The 26,693-nt window shown below is 32.8% G+C and overlaps 5 non-coding genes and 7 pseudogenes across 5 annotated transcripts; all 12 read left to right on the top strand.

The window, feature by feature from the left end:
* Positions 1–6: 6 nt before the first annotated feature.
* LOC146171311 (U2 spliceosomal RNA) lies at positions 7–177 on the top strand (annotated as a pseudogene).
* A 379-nt stretch (positions 178–556) lies between these two features.
* Positions 557–748, top strand: LOC146171310 (U2 spliceosomal RNA). The gene has a single exon (XR_014702944.1). It is a non-coding gene; the product is annotated as a U2 spliceosomal RNA (small nuclear RNA).
* Positions 749–4,323: 3,575 nt separating this feature from the next.
* Positions 4,324–4,494, top strand: LOC146171309 (U2 spliceosomal RNA; annotated as a pseudogene).
* A 379-nt stretch (positions 4,495–4,873) lies between these two features.
* LOC146171308 (U2 spliceosomal RNA) lies at positions 4,874–5,065 on the top strand. The gene has a single exon (XR_014702939.1). It is a non-coding gene; the product is annotated as a U2 spliceosomal RNA (small nuclear RNA).
* Positions 5,066–7,712: 2,647 nt separating this feature from the next.
* LOC146171307 (U2 spliceosomal RNA) lies at positions 7,713–7,883 on the top strand (annotated as a pseudogene).
* A 379-nt stretch (positions 7,884–8,262) lies between these two features.
* LOC146171306 (U2 spliceosomal RNA) lies at positions 8,263–8,454 on the top strand. Its single transcript, XR_014702936.1, has one exon. It is a non-coding gene; the product is annotated as a U2 spliceosomal RNA (small nuclear RNA).
* Positions 8,455–11,937: 3,483 nt separating this feature from the next.
* On the top strand, positions 11,938–12,108 carry LOC146171305 (U2 spliceosomal RNA; annotated as a pseudogene).
* A 2,209-nt stretch (positions 12,109–14,317) lies between these two features.
* On the top strand, positions 14,318–14,488 carry LOC146171304 (U2 spliceosomal RNA; annotated as a pseudogene).
* A 3,483-nt stretch (positions 14,489–17,971) lies between these two features.
* Positions 17,972–18,142, top strand: LOC146171303 (U2 spliceosomal RNA; annotated as a pseudogene).
* Positions 18,143–18,521: 379 nt separating this feature from the next.
* Positions 18,522–18,713, top strand: LOC146171302 (U2 spliceosomal RNA). The gene has a single exon (XR_014702933.1). It is a non-coding gene; the product is annotated as a U2 spliceosomal RNA (small nuclear RNA).
* Positions 18,714–25,875: 7,162 nt separating this feature from the next.
* LOC146171301 (U2 spliceosomal RNA) lies at positions 25,876–26,046 on the top strand (annotated as a pseudogene).
* Positions 26,047–26,425: 379 nt separating this feature from the next.
* On the top strand, positions 26,426–26,617 carry LOC146171300 (U2 spliceosomal RNA). Its single transcript, XR_014702929.1, has one exon. It is a non-coding gene; the product is annotated as a U2 spliceosomal RNA (small nuclear RNA).
* The last annotated feature ends 76 nt before the right edge of the window (positions 26,618–26,693 follow it).

Raw genomic sequence — 26,693 nt, 5'->3', positions numbered from 1 at the left:
ATGTACAAAACATTTCTGGAAAACACTGTTTTAACAGCTTGATATCAGTTGCCAGTTGTAATTTGTAACCCTGATATTATACTATTTTTTGTAATGCGGCAGAGCATTCTGGGCTTGCTGTACCTCTGCCACGGGTCTACCCGGTACTGCACTACTTCCGGGACTAGCTAAGCGACTCACGGTTTTTGGGGGAGGACAATCACAACTCAAAGATGAGGCCAACTAACTTTTTTCATTCGAGCTCACTGCTATCCATGTGCCTAACACAGCAATCCTCTCAATGCCTGTCTTATTGCATTGTTGGGCGCCTCGTGCATGCAGTGACACCTTGGGTTACTTTTTCCGCATGTCATTGCATGTGAGTCCATTATTTGAGGCAATAAAGAATGGTTTGATTAAGAATCCCCTTCAAGGGATGTGTCGAGATTTGGTAAACCATAGCTCAAGTGCTACAAACAAAAAACGGTGGACCGACGCTGTTTCTGCAACAACCGATAAGTGGCACCACTTGGGCATACATTTTTGATGGGATCGAACTGCAGTTCCTTGTCAATTTATCGCTTCTCGGCCTTTTGGCTAAGATCAAAGTGTAGTATCTGTTCTTAACAGCTTAATATCTGTTACGGGTTCTAATTGTACCCATGATATTAAACTGATTTTTGTAGCGCGGCGGAGTGTTCGGGGCTTGCTCCAACTCCGCCACGGGTCGACCCGGTACTGCACTACTTCCGGGACCGGCCCAGCATCTCCCCCTTTTGGGGGGAGAAGGCACAATTGAAAAAAAACAGAAAAACTGCTTTGTTTTGTTCTAGAAATTTTTGGACTTTTTTTTTCCGACTTTTTTTTCCGACTTTTTTTTCCGACTTTTTTTTCCGACTTTTTTTTCCGACTTTTTTTTCCGACTTTTTTTTCCGACTTTTTTTTCCGACTTTTTTTTCCGACTTTTTTTTCCGACTTTTTTTTCCGACTTTTTTTTCCGACTTTTTTTTCCGACTTTTTTTTCCGACTTTTTTTTCCGACTTTTACTGTTATGTGGTTGGTTTTACAGAGTGTAGTAATTATTTACGCAACTGTAAATAATTATTAATAATTGTTTATGTAGCCAATGTGGTTGGTTTTACAGAGTGTGGTAATAATTAGTAAGTATACTATGCAACTATAAATAATTAGTAATAAAAGTTTACCTAGCCATTGTGGTTGGTTTTACAGTGTGGTAATAATTAGTAATTATATTTACGCAACTGTAAATAATTAGTAATAATAGTTTACCTAGCAATTGTGGTTGGTTTTACAGAGTGTGGTTATAATTAGTAATTATATTCACGCAACTGTCAATAATTAGTAATAATTATTTACGCAACTGTAAATAATTATTAATAATTGTTTATGTAGCCAATGTGGTTGGTTTTACAGAGTGTGGTAATAATTAGTAAGTATACTATGCAACTATAAATAATTAGTAATAATTGTTTATCTAGCCAATGTGGTTGGTTTTACAGTGTGGTAATAATTAGTAATTATATTTTCGCAACTGTAAATAATTAGTAATAATAGTTTACCTAGCCATTGTGGTTGGTTTTGCAGAGTGTGGAAGTAATTGGTAATTATATTTACGCAAATGTAAATAATTAGTATTAAAAGTTTACCTAGCCATTGTGGTTGGTTTTACAGTGTGGTAATAATTAGTAATTATATTTACGCAACTGTAAATAATTAGTAATAATTGTTTACCTAGCCAATGTGGTTGGTTTTACAGAGTGTAGTAATTATTTACGCAACTGTAAATAATTATTAATAATTGTTTATGTAGCCAATGTGGTTGGTTTTACAGAGTGTGGTAATAATTAGTAAGTATACTATGCAACTATAAATAATTAGTAATAAAAGTTTACCTAGCCATTGTGGTTGGTTTTACAGTGTGGTAATAATTAGTAATTATATTTACGCAACTGTAAATAATTAGTAATAATAGTTTACCTAGCAATTGTGGTTGGTTTTACAGAGTGTGGTTATAATTAGTAATTATATTCACGCAACTGTCAATATTTAGTAATAATTATTTACGCAACTGTAAATAATTATTAATAATTGTTTATGTAGCCAATGTGGTTGGTTTTACAGAGTGTGGTAATAATTAGTAAGTATACTATGCAACTATAAATAATTAGTAATAATTGTTTATCTAGCCAATGTGGTTGGTTTTACAGTGTGGTAATAATTAGTAATTATATTTTCGCAACTGTAAATAATTAGTAATAATAGTTTACCTAGCCATTGTGGTTGGTTTTACAGTGTGGAAGTAATTGGTAATTATATTTACGCAAATGTAAATAATTAGTATTAAAAGTTTACCTAGCCATTGTGGTTGGTTTTACAGTGTGGTAATAATTAGTAATTATATTTACGCAACTGTAAATAATTAGTAATAACAGTTTACCTAGCAATTGTGGTTGGTTTTACAGAGTGTGGTTATAATTAGTAATTATATTCACGCAACTGTCAATAATTAGTAATAATTGTTTACCTAGCCAATGTGGTTGGTTTTAAAGAGTGTAGTAATTATTTACGACTGTAAATAATTATTAATAATTGTTTATGTAGCCAATGTGGTTGGTTTTACAGAGTGTGGTAATAATTAGTAAGTACACTATGCAACTATAAATAATTAGTAATAATTGTTTATCTAGCCAATGTGGTTGGTTTTACAGTGTGGTAATAATTAGTAATTATATTTTCGCAACTGTAAATAATTAGTAATAATAGTTTACCTAGCCATTGTGGTTGGTTTTGCAGAGTGTGGAAGTAATTGGTAATTATATTTACGCAAATGTAAATAATTAGTATTAAAAGTTTACCTAGCCATTGTGGTTGGTTTTACAGTGTGGTAATAATTAGTAATTATATTTACGCAACTGTAAATAATTAGTAATAATTGTTTACCTAGCCAATGTGGTTGGTTTTACAAAGTGTAGTAATTATTTACGCAACTGTAAATAATTATTAATAATTGTTTATGTAGCCAATGTGGTTGGTTTTACAGAGTGTGGTAATAATTAGTAAGTACACTATGCAACTATAAATAATTAGTAATAATTGTTTATCTAGCCAATGTGGTTGGTTTTACAGTGTGGTAATAATTAGTAATTATATTTTCGCAACTGTAAATAATTAGTAATAATAGTTTACCTAGCCATTGTGGTTGGTTTTGCAGAGTGTGGAAGTAATTGGTAATTATATTTACGCAAATGTAAATAATTAGTATTAAAAGTTTTCCTAGCCATTGTGGTTGGTTTTACAGTGTGGTAATAATTAGTAATTATATTTACGCAACTGTAAATAATTAGTAATAATTGTTTACCTAGCCAATGTGGTTGGTTTTACAGAGTGTAGTAATTATTTACGCAACTGTAAATAATTATTAATAATTGTTTATGTAGCCAATGTGGTTGGTTTTACAGAGTGTGGTAATAATTACTAAGTATACTATGCAACTATAAATAATTAGTAATAATTGTTTATCTAGCCAATGTGGTTGGTTTTACAGTGTGGTAATAATTAGTAATTATATTTTCGCAACTGTAAATAATTAGTAATAGTTTACCTAGCCATTGTGGTTGGTTTTGCAGAGTGTGGAAGTAATTGGTAATTATATTTACGCAAATGTAAATAATTAGTATTAAAAGTTTACCTAGCCATTGTGGTTGGTTTTACAGTGTGGTAATAATTAGTAATTATATTTACGTAACTGTAAATAATTAGTAATAATTGTTTACCTAGCCAATGTGGTTGGTTTTACAGAGTGTAGTAATTATTTACGCAACTGTAAATAATTATTAATAATTGTTTATGTAGCCAATGTGGTTGGTTTTACAGAGTGTGGTAATAATTAGTAAGTATACTATGCAACTATAAATAATTAGTAATAATTGTTTATCTAGCCAATGTGGTTGGTTTTACAGTGTGGTAATAATTAGTAATTATATTTTCGCAACTGTAAATAATTAGTAATAATTGTTTACCTAGCCAATATTGAGTAATTAGTGCAATAACCAGGACATAGCATATAAATAATTATTTACTTATTTATTTCCTTTTTAATTAGTAACTGCTCATTGATTGACATATGGACATATAAGCTATGCATTTGCACATACTGTGGTGTTGCTCTGTGATTGGTCGACACCTCCACGACGTCTTCCCTTCGCGACCAATAAGTGCTGTGGCAAAAATGTGACACTTTTGCTAACGACAACTATGAGGCAATAAAGGCTTTTGCCTTAATAGCAGTAGGTATCTGCAATAAAGCATTGCTTGCAAATGTACAAAACATTTCTGGAAAACACTGTTTTAACAGCTTGATATCAGTTGCCAGTTGTAATTTGTAACCCTGATATTATACTATTTTTTGTAATGCGGCAGAGCATTCTGGGCTTGCTGTACCTCTGCCACGGGTCTACCCGGTACTGCACTACTTCCGGGACTAGCTAAGCGACTCACGGTTTTTGGGGGAGGACAATCACAACTCAAAGATGAGGCCAACTAACTTTTTTCATTCGAGCTCACTGCTATCCATGTGCCTAACACAGCAATCCTCTCAATGCCTGTCTTATTGCATTGTTGGGCGCCTCGTGCATGCAGTGACACCTTGGGTTACTTTTTCCGCATGTCATTGCATGTGAGTCCATTATTTGAGGCAATAAAGAATGGTTTGATTAAGAATCCCCTTCAAGGGATGTGTCGAGATTTGGTAAACCATAGCTCAAGTGCTACAAACAAAAAACGGTGGACCGACGCTGTTTCTGCAACAACCGATAAGTGGCACCACTTGGGCATACATTTTTGATGGGATCGAACTGCAGTTCCTTGTCAATTTATCGCTTCTCGGCCTTTTGGCTAAGATCAAAGTGTAGTATCTGTTCTTAACAGCTTAATATCTGTTACGGGTTCTAATTGTACCCATGATATTAAACTGATTTTTGTAGCGCGGCGGAGTGTTCGGGGCTTGCTCCAACTCCGCCACGGGTCGACCCGGTACTGCACTACTTCCGGGACCGGCCCAGCATCTCCCCCTTTTGGGGGGAGAAGGCACAATTGAAAAAAAACAGAAAAACTGCTTTGTTTTGTTCTAGAAATTTTTGGACTTTTTTTTCCGACTTTTTTTTCCGACTTTTTTTTCCGACTTTTTTTTCCGACTTTTTTTTCCGACTTTTTTTTCCGACTTTTTTTTCCGACTTTTTTTTCCGACTTTTACTGTTATGTGGTTGGTTTTACAGAGTGTAGTAATTATTTACGCAACTGTAAATAATTATTAATAATTGTTTATGTAGCCAATGTGGTTGGTTTTACAGAGTGTGGTAATAATTAGTAAGTATACTATGCAACTATAAATAATTAGTAATAAAAGTTTACCTAGCCATTGTGGTTGGTTTTACAGTGTGGTAATAATTAGTAATTATATTTACGCAACTGTAAATAATTAGTAATAATAGTTTACCTAGCAATTGTGGTTGGTTTTACAGAGTGTGGTTATAATTAGTAATTATATTCACGCAACTGTCAATAATTAGTAATAATTATTTACGCAACTGTAAATAATTATTAATAATTGTTTATGTAGCCAATGTGGTTGGTTTTACAGAGTGTGGTAATAATTAGTAAGTATACTATGCAACTATAAATAATTAGTAATAATTGTTTATCTAGCCAATGTGGTTGGTTTTACAGTGTGGTAATAATTAGTAATTATATTTTCGCAACTGTAAATAATTAGTAATAATAGTTTACCTAGCCATTGTGGTTGGTTTTGCAGAGTGTGGAAGTAATTGGTAATTATATTTACGCAAATGTAAATAATTAGTATTAAAAGTTTACCTAGCCATTGTGGTTGGTTTTACAGTGTGGTAATAATTAGTAATTATATTTACGCAACTGTAAATAATTAGTAATAATTGTTTACCTAGCCAATGTGGTTGGTTTTACAGAGTGTAGTAATTATTTACGCAACTGTAAATAATTATTAATAATTGTTTATGTAGCCAATGTGGTTGGTTTTACAGAGTGTGGTAATAATTAGTAAGTATACTATGCAACTATAAATAATTAGTAATAAAAGTTTACCTAGCCATTGTGGTTGGTTTTACAGTGTGGTAATAATTAGTAATTATATTTACGCAACTGTAAATAATTAGTAATAATAGTTTACCTAGCAATTGTGGTTGGTTTTACAGAGTGTGGTTATAATTAGTAATTATATTCACGCAACTGTCAATAATTAGTAATAATTATTTACGCAACTGTAAATAATTATTAATAATTGTTTATGTAGCCAATGTGGTTGGTTTTACAGAGTGTGGTAATAATTAGTAAGTATACTATGCAACTATAAATAATTAGTAATAATTGTTTATCTAGCCAATGTGGTTGGTTTTACAGTGTGGTAATAATTAGTAATTATATTTTCGCAACTGTAAATAATTAGTAATAATAGTTTACCTAGCCATTGTGGTTGGTTTTACAGTGTGGAAGTAATTGGTAATTATATTTACGCAAATGTAAATAATTAGTATTAAAAGTTTACCTAGCCATTGTGGTTGGTTTTACAGTGTGGTAATAATTAGTAATTATATTTACGCAACTGTAAATAATTAGTAATAACAGTTTACCTAGCAATTGTGGTTGGTTTTACAGAGTGTGGTTATAATTAGTAATTATATTCACGCAACTGTCAATAATTAGTAATAATTGTTTACCTAGCCAATGTGGTTGGTTTTAAAGAGTGTAGTAATTATTTACGACTGTAAATAATTATTAATAATTGTTTATGTAGCCAATGTGGTTGGTTTTACAGAGTGTGGTAATAATTAGTAAGTACACTATGCAACTATAAATAATTAGTAATAATTGTTTATCTAGCCAATGTGGTTGGTTTTACAGTGTGGTAATAATTAGTAATTATATTTTCGCAACTGTAAATAATTAGTAATAGTTTACCTAGCCATTGTGGTTGGTTTTGCAGAGTGTGGAAGTAATTGGTAATTATATTTACGCAAATGTAAATAATTAGTATTAAAAGTTTACCTAGCCATTGTGGTTGGTTTTACAGTGTGGTAATAATTAGTAATTATATTTACGTAACTGTAAATAATTAGTAATAATTGTTTACCTAGCCAATGTGGTTGGTTTTACAGAGTGTAGTAATTATTTACGCAACTGTAAATAATTATTAATAATTGTTTATGTAGCCAATGTGGTTGGTTTTACAGAGTGTGGTAATAATTAGTAAGTATACTATGCAACTATAAATAATTAGTAATAATTGTTTATCTAGCCAATGTGGTTGGTTTTACAGTGTGGTAATAATTAGTAATTATATTTTCGCAACTGTAAATAATTAGTAATAATTGTTTACCTAGCCAATATTGAGTAATTAGTGCAATACCCAGGACATAGCATATAAATAATTATTTACTTATTTATTTCCTTTTTAATTAGTAACTGCTCATTGATTGACATATGGACATATAAGCTATGCATTTGCACATACTGTGGTGTTGCTCTGTGATTGGTCGACACCTCCACGACGTCTTCCCTTCGCGACCAATAAGTGCTGTGGCAAAAATGTGACACTTTTGCTAACGACAACTATGAGGCAATAAAGGCTTTTGCCTTAATAGCAGTAGGTATCTGCAATAAAGCATTGCTTGCAAATGTACAAAACATTTCTGGAAAACACTGTTTTAACAGCTTGATATCAGTTGCCAGTTGTAATTTGTAACCCTGATATTATACTATTTTTTGTAATGCGGCAGAGCATTCTGGGCTTGCTGTACCTCTGCCACGGGTCTACCCGGTACTGCACTACTTCCGGGACTAGCTAAGCGACTCACGGTTTTTGGGGGAGGACAATCACAACTCAAAGATGAGGCCAACTAACTTTTTTCATTCGAGCTCACTGCTATCCATGTGCCTAACACAGCAATCCTCTCAATGCCTGTCTTATTGCATTGTTGGGCGCCTCGTGCATGCAGTGACACCTTGGGTTACTTTTTCCGCATGTCATTGCATGTGAGTCCATTATTTGAGGCAATAAAGAATGGTTTGATTAAGAATCCCCTTCAAGGGATGTGTCGAGATTTGGTAAACCATAGCTCAAGTGCTACAAACAAAAAACGGTGGACCGACGCTGTTTCTGCAACAACCGATAAGTGGCACCACTTGGGCATACATTTTTGATGGGATCGAACTGCAGTTCCTTGTCAATTTATCGCTTCTCGGCCTTTTGGCTAAGATCAAAGTGTAGTATCTGTTCTTAACAGCTTAATATCTGTTACGGGTTCTAATTGTACCCATGATATTAAACTGATTTTTGTAGCGCGGCGGAGTGTTCGGGGCTTGCTCCAACTCCGCCACGGGTCGACCCGGTACTGCACTACTTCCGGGACCGGCCCAGCATCTCCCCCTTTTGGGGGGAGAAGGCACAATTGAAAAAAAACAGAAAAACTGCTTTGTTTTGTTCTAGAAATTTTTGGACTTTTTTTTCCGACTTTTTTTTCCGACTTTTTTTTCCGACTTTTTTTTCCGACTTTTTTTTCCGACTTTTTTTTCCGACTTTTTTTTCCGACTTTTTTTTCCGACTTTTACTGTTATGTGGTTGGTTTTACAGAGTGTAGTAATTATTTACGCAACTGTAAATAATTATTAATAATTGTTTATGTAGCCAATGTGGTTGGTTTTACAGAGTGTGGTAATAATTAGTAAGTATACTATGCAACTATAAATAATTAGTAATAAAAGTTTACCTAGCCATTGTGGTTGGTTTTACAGTGTGGTAATAATTAGTAATTATATTTACGCAACTGTAAATAATTAGTAATAATAGTTTACCTAGCAATTGTGGTTGGTTTTACAGAGTGTGGTTATAATTAGTAATTATATTCACGCAACTGTCAATAATTAGTAATAATTATTTACGCAACTGTAAATAATTATTAATAATTGTTTATGTAGCCAATGTGGTTGGTTTTACAGAGTGTGGTAATAATTAGTAAGTATACTATGCAACTATAAATAATTAGTAATAATTGTTTATCTAGCCAATGTGGTTGGTTTTACAGTGTGGTAATAATTAGTAATTATATTTTCGCAACTGTAAATAATTAGTAATAATAGTTTACCTAGCCATTGTGGTTGGTTTTGCAGAGTGTGGAAGTAATTGGTAATTATATTTACGCAAATGTAAATAATTAGTATTAAAAGTTTACCTAGCCATTGTGGTTGGTTTTACAGTGTGGTAATAATTAGTAATTATATTTACGCAACTGTAAATAATTAGTAATAATTGTTTACCTAGCCAATGTGGTTGGTTTTACAGAGTGTAGTAATTATTTACGCAACTGTAAATAATTATTAATAATTGTTTATGTAGCCAATGTGGTTGGTTTTACAGAGTGTGGTAATAATTAGTAAGTATACTATGCAACTATAAATAATTAGTAATAAAAGTTTACCTAGCCATTGTGGTTGGTTTTACAGTGTGGTAATAATTAGTAATTATATTTACGCAACTGTAAATAATTAGTAATAATAGTTTACCTAGCAATTGTGGTTGGTTTTACAGAGTGTGGTTATAATTAGTAATTATATTCACGCAACTGTCAATATTTAGTAATAATTATTTACGCAACTGTAAATAATTATTAATAATTGTTTATGTAGCCAATGTGGTTGGTTTTACAGAGTGTGGTAATAATTAGTAAGTATACTATGCAACTATAAATAATTAGTAATAATTGTTTATCTAGCCAATGTGGTTGGTTTTACAGTGTGGTAATAATTAGTAATTATATTTTCGCAACTGTAAATAATTAGTAATAATAGTTTACCTAGCCATTGTGGTTGGTTTTACAGTGTGGAAGTAATTGGTAATTATATTTACGCAAATGTAAATAATTAGTATTAAAAGTTTACCTAGCCATTGTGGTTGGTTTTACAGTGTGGTAATAATTAGTAATTATATTTACGCAACTGTAAATAATTAGTAATAACAGTTTACCTAGCAATTGTGGTTGGTTTTACAGAGTGTGGTTATAATTAGTAATTATATTCACGCAACTGTCAATAATTAGTAATAATTGTTTACCTAGCCAATGTGGTTGGTTTTAAAGAGTGTAGTAATTATTTACGACTGTAAATAATTATTAATAATTGTTTATGTAGCCAATGTGGTTGGTTTTACAGAGTGTGGTAATAATTAGTAAGTACACTATGCAACTATAAATAATTAGTAATAATTGTTTATCTAGCCAATGTGGTTGGTTTTACAGTGTGGTAATAATTAGTAATTATATTTTCGCAACTGTAAATAATTAGTAATAATAGTTTACCTAGCCATTGTGGTTGGTTTTGCAGAGTGTGGAAGTAATTGGTAATTATATTTACGCAAATGTAAATAATTAGTATTAAAAGTTTACCTAGCCATTGTGGTTGGTTTTACAGTGTGGTAATAATTAGTAATTATATTTACGCAACTGTAAATAATTAGTAATAATTGTTTACCTAGCCAATGTGGTTGGTTTTACAAAGTGTAGTAATTATTTACGCAACTGTAAATAATTATTAATAATTGTTTATGTAGCCAATGTGGTTGGTTTTACAGAGTGTGGTAATAATTAGTAAGTACACTATGCAACTATAAATAATTAGTAATAATTGTTTATCTAGCCAATGTGGTTGGTTTTACAGTGTGGTAATAATTAGTAATTATATTTTCGCAACTGTAAATAATTAGTAATAATAGTTTACCTAGCCATTGTGGTTGGTTTTGCAGAGTGTGGAAGTAATTGGTAATTATATTTACGCAAATGTAAATAATTAGTATTAAAAGTTTTCCTAGCCATTGTGGTTGGTTTTACAGTGTGGTAATAATTAGTAATTATATTTACGCAACTGTAAATAATTAGTAATAATTGTTTACCTAGCCAATGTGGTTGGTTTTACAGAGTGTAGTAATTATTTACGCAACTGTAAATAATTATTAATAATTGTTTATGTAGCCAATGTGGTTGGTTTTACAGAGTGTGGTAATAATTACTAAGTATACTATGCAACTATAAATAATTAGTAATAATTGTTTATCTAGCCAATGTGGTTGGTTTTACAGTGTGGTAATAATTAGTAATTATATTTTCGCAACTGTAAATAATTAGTAATAGTTTACCTAGCCATTGTGGTTGGTTTTGCAGAGTGTGGAAGTAATTGGTAATTATATTTACGCAAATGTAAATAATTAGTATTAAAAGTTTACCTAGCCATTGTGGTTGGTTTTACAGTGTGGTAATAATTAGTAATTATATTTACGTAACTGTAAATAATTAGTAATAATTGTTTACCTAGCCAATGTGGTTGGTTTTACAGAGTGTAGTAATTATTTACGCAACTGTAAATAATTATTAATAATTGTTTATGTAGCCAATGTGGTTGGTTTTACAGAGTGTGGTAATAATTAGTAAGTATACTATGCAACTATAAATAATTAGTAATAATTGTTTATCTAGCCAATGTGGTTGGTTTTACAGTGTGGTAATAATTAGTAATTATATTTTCGCAACTGTAAATAATTAGTAATAATTGTTTACCTAGCCAATATTGAGTAATTAGTGCAATAACCAGGACATAGCATATAAATAATTATTTACTTATTTATTTCCTTTTTAATTAGTAACTGCTCATTGATTGACATATGGACATATAAGCTATGCATTTGCACATACTGTGGTGTTGCTCTGTGATTGGTCGACACCTCCACGACGTCTTCCCTTCGCGACCAATAAGTGCTGTGGCAAAAATGTGACACTTTTGCTAACGACAACTATGAGGCAATAAAGGCTTTTGCCTTAATAGCAGTAGGTATCTGCAATAAAGCATTGCTTGCAAATGTACAAAACATTTCTGGAAAACACTGTTTTAACAGCTTGATATCAGTTGCCAGTTGTAATTTGTAACCCTGATATTATACTATTTTTTGTAATGCGGCAGAGCATTCTGGGCTTGCTGTACCTCTGCCACGGGTCTACCCGGTACTGCACTACTTCCGGGACTAGCTAAGCGACTCACGGTTTTTGGGGGAGGACAATCACAACTCAAAGATGAGGCCAACTAACTTTTTTCATTCGAGCTCACTGCTATCCATGTGCCTAACACAGCAATCCTCTCAATGCCTGTCTTATTGCATTGTTGGGCGCCTCGTGCATGCAGTGACACCTTGGGTTACTTTTTCCGCATGTCATTGCATGTGAGTCCATTATTTGAGGCAATAAAGAATGGTTTGATTAAGAATCCCCTTCAAGGGATGTGTCGAGATTTGGTAAACCATAGCTCAAGTGCTACAAACAAAAAACGGTGGACCGACGCTGTTTCTGCAACAACCGATAAGTGGCACCACTTGGGCATACATTTTTGATGGGATCGAACTGCAGTTCCTTGTCAATTTATCGCTTCTCGGCCTTTTGGCTAAGATCAAAGTGTTATTGAACGGGGAGTTGCTCCCCAATTTTGCGGTAACCCGAGGAGTGCGGCAGGGTTGCCCATTGTCTCCAGCACTGTTTGTCCTGTCACTGGACCCACTGCTGCGGCGCGTCGTCAGCGAGCGTCGCATCCGCGGCTTTCCGGGGATAGGACAAGACGAGGTGAAGATAATGGCGTACGCCGATGATATCTCCCTGTTTGTGCGTGATGGACAAAGCCTGCAGAGGTTCATGACAGTCTTTAGAGAATATGCAGCGCTCTCGGGAGCAAAACTGAATGTAGGAAAAAGTCACGCTCTCCGCTTTGGCAGCTTCCAAGAGGCACTACCAGAACCGATCCCCTTGGTAGAAGCTGTTAGGGTACTGGGAGTACTCTTTCAAGAAGGAGGAGTATCCCCAGCTACTTGGACCCTGAGTATCGACAAAGCCAACAGGGTTTTCGCAAACGCTGCGCGGTTTGACTTGTCAACGGCCGCCAAAATTGCGGTAATTAAGAACAGCGCGCTTGCCTTTGCGTTCTACGTGGCAAGAGTGGCAGTGATGCCAAGGCGCACGGCAGGGAGACTCTCCTCCCTTGTAGGCACTTTCCTCTGGGGAGGACAGACAGCCCTAGTGGCGCGACATCTTGTGCAACTTCCCCGTAGTAGAGGAGGCCTCGGTGTACCGTGCGTCCAAACGGTTGCGCGGACTATGCTGACCAAGCTTGTCGTCGGCCTTTTGGACCAAGCAGATTACCCAGGACGGCCCCTGCTCTTGTACTGGCTAAGCACTGCGAGGAGGGCCTTCACCCCTCAAAGACATTTGGGGCCGCGAGCAGAAACGCCGCACCCTTTCTACCAAGCGGCCGCCAGGTTCCAGGAAACGCTTAATGTAGAGCTGCCAGAGGTAAACATAGAGGAAGTGCCGCCAACCGAGATAAGCGCCCTCATGGCGTGTGCTCGCCTCAGCGCAGAAGAGGCGGAGCGAACCGATTCTAGGAGATGGAGAACATGGACCGCAAGCACAATGCCAGACCAAGTTAAAGACTTCGAGTGGCGACAGCGGTGGGGCGTACTCCCGACCCGGGATCGCCTCTATCGATGGGGGGTTGTCCCCAACAATCAGTGCCCGCAGTGCGGAGCACCGGAGATTGGCGATCATTTCGCTTTTGAGTGTCGGGTGTCAAAGGTTATGTGGCACCTAGTACACCGTATGTTTTCGGTGCGGAGAAACCAACCGCGGGGTGCATTCGCGCGGCTAGTTGTGGCATGTACCCTTTTTGTCTTGTGGAAGCGCCGCTGCCTGGCGGAAGCACGCAGGCAGCCAGTACGAGCCATGTACCCGGCGCTGCAGAGCCTGCGCCTCCTGCTCTGGGAATACCTGTCAGAGCGGCTCGAACTAGACGGGGAGGCGCGGTTTCTGCAGCGTTGGCACACACGGTTCTTTGTTGTGAGACCAAATGGGCTAACGATGCCGACATTGTTGTATTGATGACCACATGTAACGCGCGTTGGATCATAACATGTATGCATGTACATCCCCCCCCTTTTTTTCCCTTTCCCCTTCTAGTGCATTGGGATGGAGAGATTTGAGTGGTTCTCCCATTATTATTGTATATCCCTTTTTTGTACCAATTGATTGAAATTGTATAAAGGATAAGCAGACTCTGATACGAAGATAAGACTGTTAATGTAAAGTGACTTACAACATCTGTATTGTATTGGCACATTATTCGGTATCCTTTACATATAAGTGTATGTATATTGTGGTTCACATTGTCAATGTATCGTGCTCTATCAGTTTGGAAGTCAATAAACTTCTCTTTGTGTGTAGTATCTGTTCTTAACAGCTTAATATCTGTTACGGGTTCTAATTGTACCCATGATATTAAACTGATTTTTGTAGCGCGGCGGAGTGTTCGGGGCTTGCTCCAACTCCGCCACGGGTCGACCCGGTACTGCACTACTTCCGGGACCGGCCCAGCATCTCCCCCTTTTGGGGGGAGAAGGCACAATTGAAAAAAAACAGAAAAACTGCTTTGTTTTGTTCTAGAAATTTTTGGACTTTTTTTTCCGACTTTTTTTTCCGACTTTTTTTTCCGACTTTTTTTTCCGACTTTTTTTTCCGACTTTTTTTTCCGACTTTTTTTTCCGACTTTTTTTTCCGACTTTTACTGTTATGTGGTTGGTTTTACAGAGTGTAGTAATTATTTACGCAACTGTAAATAATTATTAATAATTGTTTATGTAGCCAATGTGGTTGGTTTTACAGAGTGTGGTAATAATTAGTAAGTATACTATGCAACTATAAATAATTAGTAATAAAAGTTTACCTAGCCATTGTGGTTGGTTTTACAGTGTGGTAATAATTAGTAATTATATTTACGCAACTGTAAATAATTAGTAATAATAGTTTACCTAGCAATTGTGGTTGGTTTTACAGAGTGTGGTTATAATTAGTAATTATATTCACGCAACTGTCAATAATTAGTAATAATTATTTACGCAACTGTAAATAATTATTAATAATTGTTTATGTAGCCAATGTGGTTGGTTTTACAGAGTGTGGTAATAATTAGTAAGTATACTATGCAACTATAAATAATTAGTAATAATTGTTTATCTAGCCAATGTGGTTGGTTTTACAGTGTGGTAATAATTAGTAATTATATTTTCGCAACTGTAAATAATTAGTAATAATAGTTTACCTAGCCATTGTGGTTGGTTTTGCAGAGTGTGGAAGTAATTGGTAATTATATTTACGCAAATGTAAATAATTAGTATTAAAAGTTTACCTAGCCATTGTGGTTGGTTTTACAGTGTGGTAATAATTAGTAATTATATTTACGCAACTGTAAATAATTAGTAATAATTGTTTACCTAGCCAATGTGGTTGGTTTTACAGAGTGTAGTAATTATTTACGCAACTGTAAATAATTATTAATAATTGTTTATGTAGCCAATGTGGTTGGTTTTACAGAGTGTGGTAATAATTAGTAAGTATACTATGCAACTATAAATAATTAGTAATAAAAGTTTACCTAGCCATTGTGGTTGGTTTTACAGTGTGGTAATAATTAGTAATTATATTTACGCAACTGTAAATAATTAGTAATAATAGTTTACCTAGCAATTGTGGTTGGTTTTACAGAGTGTGGTTATAATTAGTAATTATATTCACGCAACTGTCAATAATTAGTAATAATTATTTACGCAACTGTAAATAATTATTAATAATTGTTTATGTAGCCAATGTGGTTGGTTTTACAGAGTGTGGTAATAATTAGTAAGTATACTATGCAACTATAAATAATTAGTAATAATTGTTTATCTAGCCAATGTGGTTGGTTTTACAGTGTGGTAATAATTAGTAATTATATTTTCGCAACTGTAAATAATTAGTAATAATAGTTTACCTAGCCATTGTGGTTGGTTTTACAGTGTGGAAGTAATTGGTAATTATATTTACGCAAATGTAAATAATTAGTATTAAAAGTTTACCTAGCCATTGTGGTTGGTTTTACAGTGTGGTAATAATTAGTAATTATATTTACGCAACTGTAAATAATTAGTAATAACAGTTTACCTAGCAATTGTGGTTGGTTTTACAGAGTGTGGTTATAATTAGTAATTATATTCACGCAACTGTCAATAATTAGTAATAATTGTTTACCTAGCCAATGTGGTTGGTTTTAAAGAGTGTAGTAATTATTTACGACTGTAAATAATTATTAATAATTGTTTATGTAGCCAATGTGGTTGGTTTTACAGAGTGTGGTAATAATTAGTAAGTACACTATGCAACTATAAATAATTAGTAATAATTGTTTATCTAGCCAATGTGGTTGGTTTTACAGTGTGGTAATAATTAGTAATTATATTTTCGCAACTGTAAATAATTAGTAATAATAGTTTACCTAGCCATTGTGGTTGGTTTTGCAGAGTGTGGAAGTAATTGGTAATTATATTTACGCAAATGTAAATAATTAGTATTAAAAGTTTACCTAGCCATTGTGGTTGGTTTTACAGTGTGGTAATAATTAGTAATTATATTTACGCAACTGTAAATAATTAGTAATAATTGTTTACCTAGCCAATGTGGTTGGTTTTACAAAGTGTAGTAATTATTTACGCAACTGTAAATAATTATTAATAATTGTTTATGTAGCCAATGTGGTTGGTTTTACAGAGTGTGGTAATAATTAGTAAGTACACTATGCAACTATAAATAATTAGTAATAATTGTTTATCTAGCCAATGTGGTTGGTTTTACAGTGTGGTAATAATTAGTAATTATATTTTCGCAACTGTAAATAATTAGTAATAATAGTTTACCTAGCCATTGTGGTTGGTTTTGCAGAGTGTGGAAGTAATTGGTAATTATATTTACGCAAATGTAAATAATTAGTATTAAAAGTTTTCCTAGCCATTGTGGTTGGTTTTACAGTGTGGTAATAATTAGTAATTATATTTACGCAACTGTAAATAATTAGTAATAATTGTTTACCTAGCCAATGTGGTTGGTTTTACAGAGTGTAGTAATTATTTACGCAACTGTAAATAATTATTAATAATTGTTTATGTAGCCAATGTGGTTGGTTTTACAGAGTGTGGTAATAATTACTAAGTATACTATGCAACTATAAATAATTAGTAATAATTGTTTATCTAGCCAATGTGGTTGGTTTTACAGTGTGGTAATAATTAGTAATTATATTTTCGCAACTGTAAATAATTAGTAATAGTTTACCTAGCCATTGTGGTTGGTTTTGCAGAGTGTGGAAGTAATTGGTAATTATATTTACGCAAATGTAAATAATTAGTATTAAAAGTTTACCTAGCCATTGTGGTTGGTTTTACAGTGTGGTAATAATTAGTAATTATATTTACGTAACTGTAAATAATTAGTAATAATTGTTTACCTAGCCAATGTGGTTGGTTTTACAGAGTGTAGTAATTATTTACGCAACTGTAAATAATTATTAATAATTGTTTATGTAGCCAATGTGGTTGGTTTTACAGAGTGTGGTAATAATTAGTAAGTATACTATGCAACTATAAATAATTAGTAATAATTGTTTATCTAGCCAATGTGGTTGGTTTTACAGTGTGGTAATAATTAGTAATTATATTTTCGCAACTGTAAATAATTAGTAATAATTGTTTACCTAGCCAATATTGAGTAATTAGTGCAATAACCAGGACATAGCATATAAATAATTATTTACTTATTTATTTCCTTTTTAATTAGTAACTGCTCATTGATTGACATATGGACATATAAGCTATGCATTTGCACATACTGTGGTGTTGCTCTGTGATTGGTCGACACCTCCACGACGTCTTCCCTTCGCGACCAATAAGTGCTGTGGCAAAAATGTGACACTTTTGCTAACGACAACTATGAGGCAATAAAGGCTTTTGCCTTAATAGCAGTAGGTATCTGCAATAAAGCATTGCTTGCAAATGTACAAAACATTTCTGGAAAACACTGTTTTAACAGCTTGATATCAGTTGCCAGTTGTAATTTGTAACCCTGATATTATACTATTTTTTGTAATGCGGCAGAGCATTCTGGGCTTGCTGTACCTCTGCCACGGGTCTACCCGGTACTGCACTACTTCCGGGACTAGCTAAGCGACTCACGGTTTTTGGGGGAGGACAATCACAACTCAAAGATGAGGCCAACTAACTTTTTTCATTCGAGCTCACTGCTATCCATGTGCCTAACACAGCAATCCTCTCAATGCCTGTCTTATTGCATTGTTGGGCGCCTCGTGCATGCAGTGACACCTTGGGTTACTTTTTCCGCATGTCATTGCATGTGAGTCCATTATTTGAGGCAATAAAGAATGGTTTGATTAAGAATCCCCTTCAAGGGATGTGTCGAGATTTGGTAAACCATAGCTCAAGTGCTACAAACAAAAAACGGTGGACCGACGCTGTTTCTGCAACAACCGATAAGTGGCACCACTTGGGCATACATTTTTGATGGGATCGAACTGCAGTTCCTTGTCAATTTATCGCTTCTCGGCCTTTTGGCTAAGATCAAAGTGTAGTATCTGTTCTTAACAGCTTAATATCTGTTACGGGTTCTAATTGTACCCATGATATTAAACTGATTTTTGTAGCGCGGCGGAGTGTTCGGGGCTTGCTCCAACTCCGCCACGGGTCGACCCGGTACTGCACTACTTCCGGGACCGGCCCAGCATCTCCCCCTTTTGGGGGGAGAAGGCACAATTGAAAAAAAACAGAAAAACTGCTTTGTTTTGTTCTAGAAATTTTTGGACTTTTTTTTCCGACTTTTTTTTCCGACTTTTTTTTCCGACTTTTTTTTCCGACTTTTTTTTCCGACTTTTTTTTCCGACTTTTTTTTCCGACTTTTTTTTCCGACTTTTTTTTCCGACTTTTACTGTTATGTGGTTGGTTTTACAGAGTGTAGTAATTATTTACGCAACTGTAAATAATTATTAATAATTGTTTATGTAGCCAATGTGGTTGGTTTTACAGAGTGTGGTAATAATTAGTAAGTATACTATGCAACTATAAATAATTAGTAATAAAAGTTTACCTAGCCATTGTGGTTGGTTTTACAGTGTGGTAATAATTAGTAATTATATTTACGCAACTGTAAATAATTAGTAATAATAGTTTACCTAGCAATTGTGGTTGGTTTTACAGAGTGTGGTTATAATTAGTAATTATATTCACGCAACTGTCAATAATTAGTAATAATTATTTACGCAACTGTAAATAATTATTAATAATTGTTTATGTAGCCAATGTGGTTGGTTTTACAGAGTGTGGTAATAATTAGTAAGTATACTATGCAACTATAAATAATTAGTAATAATTGTTTATCTAGCCAATGTGGTTGGTTTTACAGTGTGGTAATAATTAGTAATTATATTTTCGCAACTGTAAATAATTAGTAATAATAGTTTACCTAGCCATTGTGGTTGGTTTTACAGTGTGGAAGTAATTGGTAATTATATTTACGCAAATGTAAATAATTAGTATTAAAAGTTTACCTAGCCATTGTGGTTGGTTTTACAGTGTGGTAATAATTAGTAATTATATTTACGCAACTGTAAATAATTAGTAATAACAGTTTACCTAGCAATTGTGGTTGGTTTTACAGAGTGTGGTTATAATTAGTAATTATATTCACGCAACTGTCAATAATTAGTAATAATTGTTTACCTAGCCAATATGGTTGGTTTTAAAGAGTGTAGTAATTATTTACGACTGTAAATAATTATTAATAATTGTTTATGTAGCCAATGTGGTTGGTTTTACAGAGTGTGGTAATAATTAGTAAGTACACTATGCAACTATAAATAATTAGTAATAATTGTTTATCTAGCCAATGTGGTTGGTTTTACAGTGTGGTAATAATTAGTAATTATATTTTCGCAACTGTAAATAATTAGTAATAATAGTTTACCTAGCCATTGTGGTTGGTTTTGCAGAGTGTGGAAGTAATTGGTAATTATATTTACGCAAATGTAAATAATTAGTATTAAAAGTTTACCTAGCCATTGTGGTTGGTTTTACAGTGTGGTAATAATTAGTAATTATATTTACGCAACTGTAAATAATTAGTAATAATTGTTTACCTAGCCAATGTGGTTGGTTTTACAGAGTGTAGTAATTATTTACGCAACTGTAAATAATTATTAATAATTGTTTATGTAGCCAATGTGGTTGGTTTTACAGAGTGTGGTAATAATTAGTAAGTATACTATGCAACTATAAATAATTAGTAATAATTGTTTATCTAGCCAATGTGGTTGGTTTTACAGTGTGGTAATAATTAGTAATTATATTTTCGCAACTGTAAATAATTAGTAATAGTTTACCTAGCCATTGTGGTTGGTTTTGCAGAGTGTGGAAGTAATTGGTAATTATATTTACGCAAATGTAAATAATTAGTATTAAAAGTTTACCTAGCCATTGTGGTTGGTTTTACAGTGTGGTAATAATTAGTAATTATATTTACGCAACTGTAAATAATTAGTAATAATTGTTTACCTAGCCAATGTGGTTGGTTTTACAGAGTGTAGTAATTATTTACGCAACTGTAAATAATTATTAATAATTGTTTATGTAGCCAATGTGGTTGGTTTTACAGAGTGTGGTAATAATTAGTAAGTATACTATGCAACTATAAATAATTAGTAATAAAAGTTTACCTAGCCATTGTGGTTGGTTTTACAGTGTGGTAATAATTAGTAATTATATTTACGCAACTGTAAATAATTAGTAATAATAGTTTACCTAGCAATTGTGGTTGGTTTTACAGAGTGTGGTTATAATTAGTAATTATATTCACGCAACTGTCAATAATTAGTAATAATTATTTACGCAACTGTAAATAATTATTAATAATTGTTTATGTAGCCAATGTGGTTGGTTTTACAGAGTGTGGTAATAATTAGTAAGTATACTATGCAACTATAAATAATTAGTAATAATTGTTTATCTAGCCAATGTGGTTGGTTTTACAGTGTGGTAATAATTAGTAATTATATTTTCGCAACTGTAAATAATTAGTAATAATAGTTTACCTAGCCATTGTGGTTGGTTTTGCAGAGTGTGGAAGTAATTGGTAATTATATTTACGCAAATGTAAATAATTAGTATTAAAAGTTTACCTAGCCATTGTGGTTGGTTTTACAGTGTGGTAATAATTAGTAATTATATTTACGCAACTGTAAATAATTAGTAATAATTGTTTACCTAGCCAATGTGGTTGGTTTTACAGAGTGTAGTAATTATTTACGCAACTGTAAATAATTATTAATAATTGTTTATGTAGCCAATGTGGTTGGTTTTACAGAGTGTGGTAATAATTAGTAAGTATACTATGCAACTATAAATAATTAGTAATAAAAGTTTACCTAGCCATTGTGGTTGGTTTTACAGTGTGGTAATAATTAGTAATTATATTTACGCAACTGTAAATAATTAGTAATAATAGTTTACCTAGCAATTGTGGTTGGTTTTACAGAGTGTGGTTATAATTAGTAATTATATTCACGCAACTGTCAATAATTAGTAATAATTATTTACGCAACTGTAAATAATTATTAATAATTGTTTATGTAGCCAATGTGGTTGGTTTTACAGAGTGTGGTAATAATTAGTAAGTATACTATGCAACTATAAATAATTAGTAATAATTGTTTATCTAGCCAATGTGGTTGGTTTTACAGTGTGGTAATAATTAGTAATTATATTTTCGCAACTGTAAATAATTAGTAATAATAGTTTACCTAGCCATTGTGGTTGGTTTTACAGTGTGGAAGTAATTGGTAATTATATTTACGCAAATGTAAATAATTAGTATTAAAAGTTTACCTAGCCATTGTGGTTGGTTTTACAGTGTGGTAATAATTAGTAATTATATTTACGCAACTGTAAATAATTAGTAATAACAGTTTACCTAGCAATTGTGGTTGGTTTTACAGAGTGTGGTTATAATTAGTAATTATATTCACGCAACTGTCAATAATTAGTAATAATTGTTTACCTAGCCAATATGGTTGGTTTTAAAGAGTGTAGTAATTATTTACGACTGTAAATAATTATTAATAATTGTTTATGTAGCCAATGTGGTTGGTTTTACAGAGTGTGGTAATAATTAGTAAGTACACTATGCAACTATAAATAATTAGTAATAATTGTTTATCTAGCCAATGTGGTTGGTTTTACAGTGTGGTAATAATTAGTAATTATATTTTCGCAACTGTAAATAATTAGTAATAATAGTTTACCTAGCCATTGTGGTTGGTTTTGCAGAGTGTGGAAGTAATTGGTAATTATATTTACGCAAATGTAAATAATTAGTATTAAAAGTTTACCTAGCCATTGTGGTTGGTTTTACAGTGTGGTAATAATTAGTAATTATATTTACGCAACTGTAAATAATTAGTAATAATTGTTTACCTAGCCAATGTGGTTGGTTTTACAGAGTGTAGTAATTATTTACGCAACTGTAAATAATTATTAATAATTGTTTATGTAGCCAATGTGGTTGGTTTTACAGAGTGTGGTAATAATTAGTAAGTATACTATGCAACTATAAATAATTAGTAATAATTGTTTATCTAGCCAATGTGGTTGGTTTTACAGTGTGGTAATAATTAGTAATTATATTTTCGCAACTGTAAATAATTAGTAATAGTTTACCTAGCCATTGTGGTTGGTTTTGCAGAGTGTGGAAGTAATTGGTAATTATATTTACGCAAATGTAAATAATTAGTATTAAAAGTTTACCTAGCCATTGTGGTTGGTTTTACAGTGTGGTAATAATTAGTAATTATATTTACGCAACTGTAAATAATTAGTAATAATTGTTTACCTAGCCAATGTGGTTGGTTTTACAGAGTGTAGTAATTATTTACGCAACTGTAAATAATTATTAATAATTGTTTATGTAGCCAATGTGGTTGGTTTTACAGAGTGTGGTAATAATTAGTAAGTATACTATGCAACTATAAATAATTAGTAATAAAAGTTTACCTAGCCATTGTGGTTGGTTTTACAGTGTGGTAATAATTAGTAATTATATTTACGCAACTGTAAATAATTAGTAATAATAGTTTACCTAGCAATTGTGGTTGGTTTTACAGAGTGTGGTTATAATTAGTAATTATATTCACGCAACTGTCAATAATTAGTAATAATTATTTACGCAACTGTAAATAATTATTAATAATTGTTTATGTAGCCAATGTGGTTGGTTTTACAGAGTGTGGTAATAATTAGTAAGTATACTATGCAACTATAAATAATTAGTAATAATTGTTTATCTAGCCAATGTGGTTGGTTTTACAGTGTGGTAATAATTAGTAATTATATTTTCGCAACTGTAAATAATTAGTAATAATAGTTTACCTAGCCATTGTGGTTGGTTTTGCAGAGTGTGGAAGTAATTGGTAATTATATTTACGCAAATGTAAATAATTAGTATTAAAAGTTTACCTAGCCATTGTGGTTGGTTTTACAGTGTGGTAATAATTAGTAATTATATTTACGCAACTGTAAATAATTAGTAATAATTGTTTACCTAGCCAATGTGGTTGGTTTTACAGAGTGTAGTAATTATTTACGCAACTGTAAATAATTATTAATAATTGTTTATGTAGCCAATGTGGTTGGTTTTACAGAGTGTGGTAATAATTAGTAAGTATACTATGCAACTATAAATAATTAGTAATAAAAGTTTACCTAGCCATTGTGGTTGGTTTTACAGTGTGGTAATAATTAGTAATTATATTTTCGCAACTGTAAATAATTAGTAATAATAGTTTACCTAGCCATTGTGGTTGGTTTTACAGTGTGGAAGTAATTGGTAATTATATTTACGCAAATGTAAATAATTAGTATTAAAAGTTTACCTAGCCATTGTGGTTGGTTTTACAGTGTGGTAATAATTAGTAATTATATTTACGCAACTGTAAATAATTAGTAATAACAGTTTACCTAGCAATTGTGGTTGGTTTTACAGAGTGTGGTTATAATTAGTAATTATATTCACGCAACTGTCAATAATTAGTAATAATTGTTTACCTAGCCAATGTGGTTGGTTTTAAAGAGTGTAGTAATTATTTACGACTGTAAATAATTATTAATAATTGTTTATGTAGCCAATGTGGTTGGTTTTACAGAGTGTGGTAATAATTAGTAAGTACACTATGCAACTATAAATAATTAGTAATAATTGTTTATCTAGCCAATGTGGTTGGTTTTACAGTGTGGTAATAATTAGTAATTATATTTTCGCAACTGTAAATAATTAGTAATAATAGTTTACCTAGCCATTGTGGTTGGTTTTGCAGAGTGTGGAAGTAATTGGTAATTATATTTACGCAAATGTAAATAATTAGTATTAAAAGTTTACCTAGCCATTGTGGTTGGTTTTACAGTGTGGTAATAATTAGTAATTATATTTACGCAACTGTAAATAATTAGTAATAATTGTTTACCTAGCCAATGTGGTTGGTTTTACAAAGTGTAGTAATTATTTACGCAACTGTAAATAATTATTAATAATTGTTTATGTAGCCAATGTGGTTGGTTTTACAGAGTGTGGTAATAATTAGTAAGTACACTATGCAACTATAAATAATTAGTAATAATTGTTTATCTAGCCAATGTGGTTGGTTTTACAGTGTGGTAATAATTAGTAATTATATTTTCGCAACTGTAAATAATTAGTAATAATAGTTTACCTAGCCATTGTGGTTGGTTTTGCAGAGTGTGGAAGTAATTGGTAATTATATTTACGCAAATGTAAATAATTAGTATTAAAAGTTTTCCTAGCCATTGTGGTTGGTTTTACAGTGTGGTAATAATTAGTAATTATATTTACGCAACTGTAAATAATTAGTAATAATTGTTTACCTAGCCAATGTGGTTGGTTTTACAGAGTGTAGTAATTATTTACGCAACTGTAAATAATTATTAATAATTGTTTATGTAGCCAATGTGGTTGGTTTTACAGAGTGTGGTAATAATTACTAAGTATACTATGCAACTATAAATAATTAGTAATAATTGTTTATCTAGCCAATGTGGTTGGTTTTACAGTGTGGTAATAATTAGTAATTATATTTTCGCAACTGTAAATAATTAGTAATAGTTTACCTAGCCATTGTGGTTGGTTTTGCAGAGTGTGGAAGTAATTGGTAATTATATTTACGCAAATGTAAATAATTAGTATTAAAAGTTTACCTAGCCATTGTGGTTGGTTTTACAGTGTGGTAATAATTAGTAATTATATTTACGTAACTGTAAATAATTAGTAATAATTGTTTACCTAGCCAATGTGGTTGGTTTTACAGAGTGTAGTAATTATTTACGCAACTGTAAATAATTATTAATAATTGTTTATGTAGCCAATGTGGTTGGTTTTACAGAGTGTGGTAATAATTAGTAAGTATACTATGCAACTATAAATAATTAGTAATAATTGTTTATCTAGCCAATGTGGTTGGTTTTACAGTGTGGTAATAATTAGTAATTATATTTTCGCAACTGTAAATAATTAGTAATAATTGTTTACCTAGCCAATATTGAGTAATTAGTGCAATAACCAGGACATAGCATATAAATAATTATTTACTTATTTATTTCCTTTTTAATTAGTAACTGCTCATTGATTGACATATGGACATATAAGCTATGCATTTGCACATACTGTGGTGTTGCTCTGTGATTGGTCGACACCTCCACGACGTCTTCCCTTCGCGACCAATAAGTGCTGTGGCAAAAATGTGACACTTTTGCTAACGACAACTATGAGGCAATAAAGGCTTTTGCCTTAATAGCAGTAGGTATCTGCAATAAAGCATTGCTTGCAAATGTACAAAACATTTCTGGAAAACACTGTTTTAACAGCTTGATATCAGTTGCCAGTTGTAATTTGTAACCCTGATATTATACTATTTTTTGTAATGCGGCAGAGCATTCTGGGCTTGCTGTACCTCTGCCACGGGTCTACCCGGTACTGCACTACTTCCGGGACTAGCTAAGCGACTCACGGTTTTTGGGGGAGGACAATCACAACTCAAAGATGAGGCCAACTAACTTTTTTCATTCGAGCTCACTGCTATCCATGTGCCTAACACAGCAATCCTCTCAATGCCTGTCTTATTGCATTGTTGGGCGCCTCGTGCATGCAGTGACACCTTGGGTTACTTTTTCCGCATGTCATTGCATGTGAGTCCATTATTTGAGGCAATAAAGAATGGTTTGATTAAGAATCCCCTTCAAGGGATGTGTCGAGATTTGGTAAACCATAGCTCAAGTGCTACAAACAAAAAACGGTGGACCGACGCTGTTTCTGCAACAACCGATAAGTGGCACCACTTGGGCATACATTTTTGATGGGATCGAACTGCAGTTCCTTGTCAATTTATCGCTTCTCGGCCTTTTGGCTAAGATCAAAGTGTAGTATCTGTTCTTAACAGCTTAATATCTGTTACGGGTTCTAATTGTACCCATGATATTAAACTGATTTTTGTAGCGCGGCGGAGTGTTCGGGGCTTGCTCCAACTCCGCCACGGGTCGACCCGGTACTGCACTACTTCCGGGACCGGCCCAGCATCTCCCCCTTTTGGGGGGAGAAGGCACAATTGAAAAAAAACAGAAAAACTGCTTTGTTTTGTTCTAGAAATTTTTGGAC

This window comes from Amblyomma maculatum, unplaced genomic scaffold (assembly GCF_055883805.1).
Source record: "Amblyomma maculatum isolate TAMU_Amacu unplaced genomic scaffold, ASM5588380v1 scaffold_23, whole genome shotgun sequence".
Taxonomy (NCBI): domain Eukaryota; kingdom Metazoa; phylum Arthropoda; class Arachnida; order Ixodida; family Ixodidae; genus Amblyomma; species Amblyomma maculatum.
Note: the sequence above shows the minus strand (reverse complement) of the source record. Positions and strands in the feature narration are given on the sequence as shown.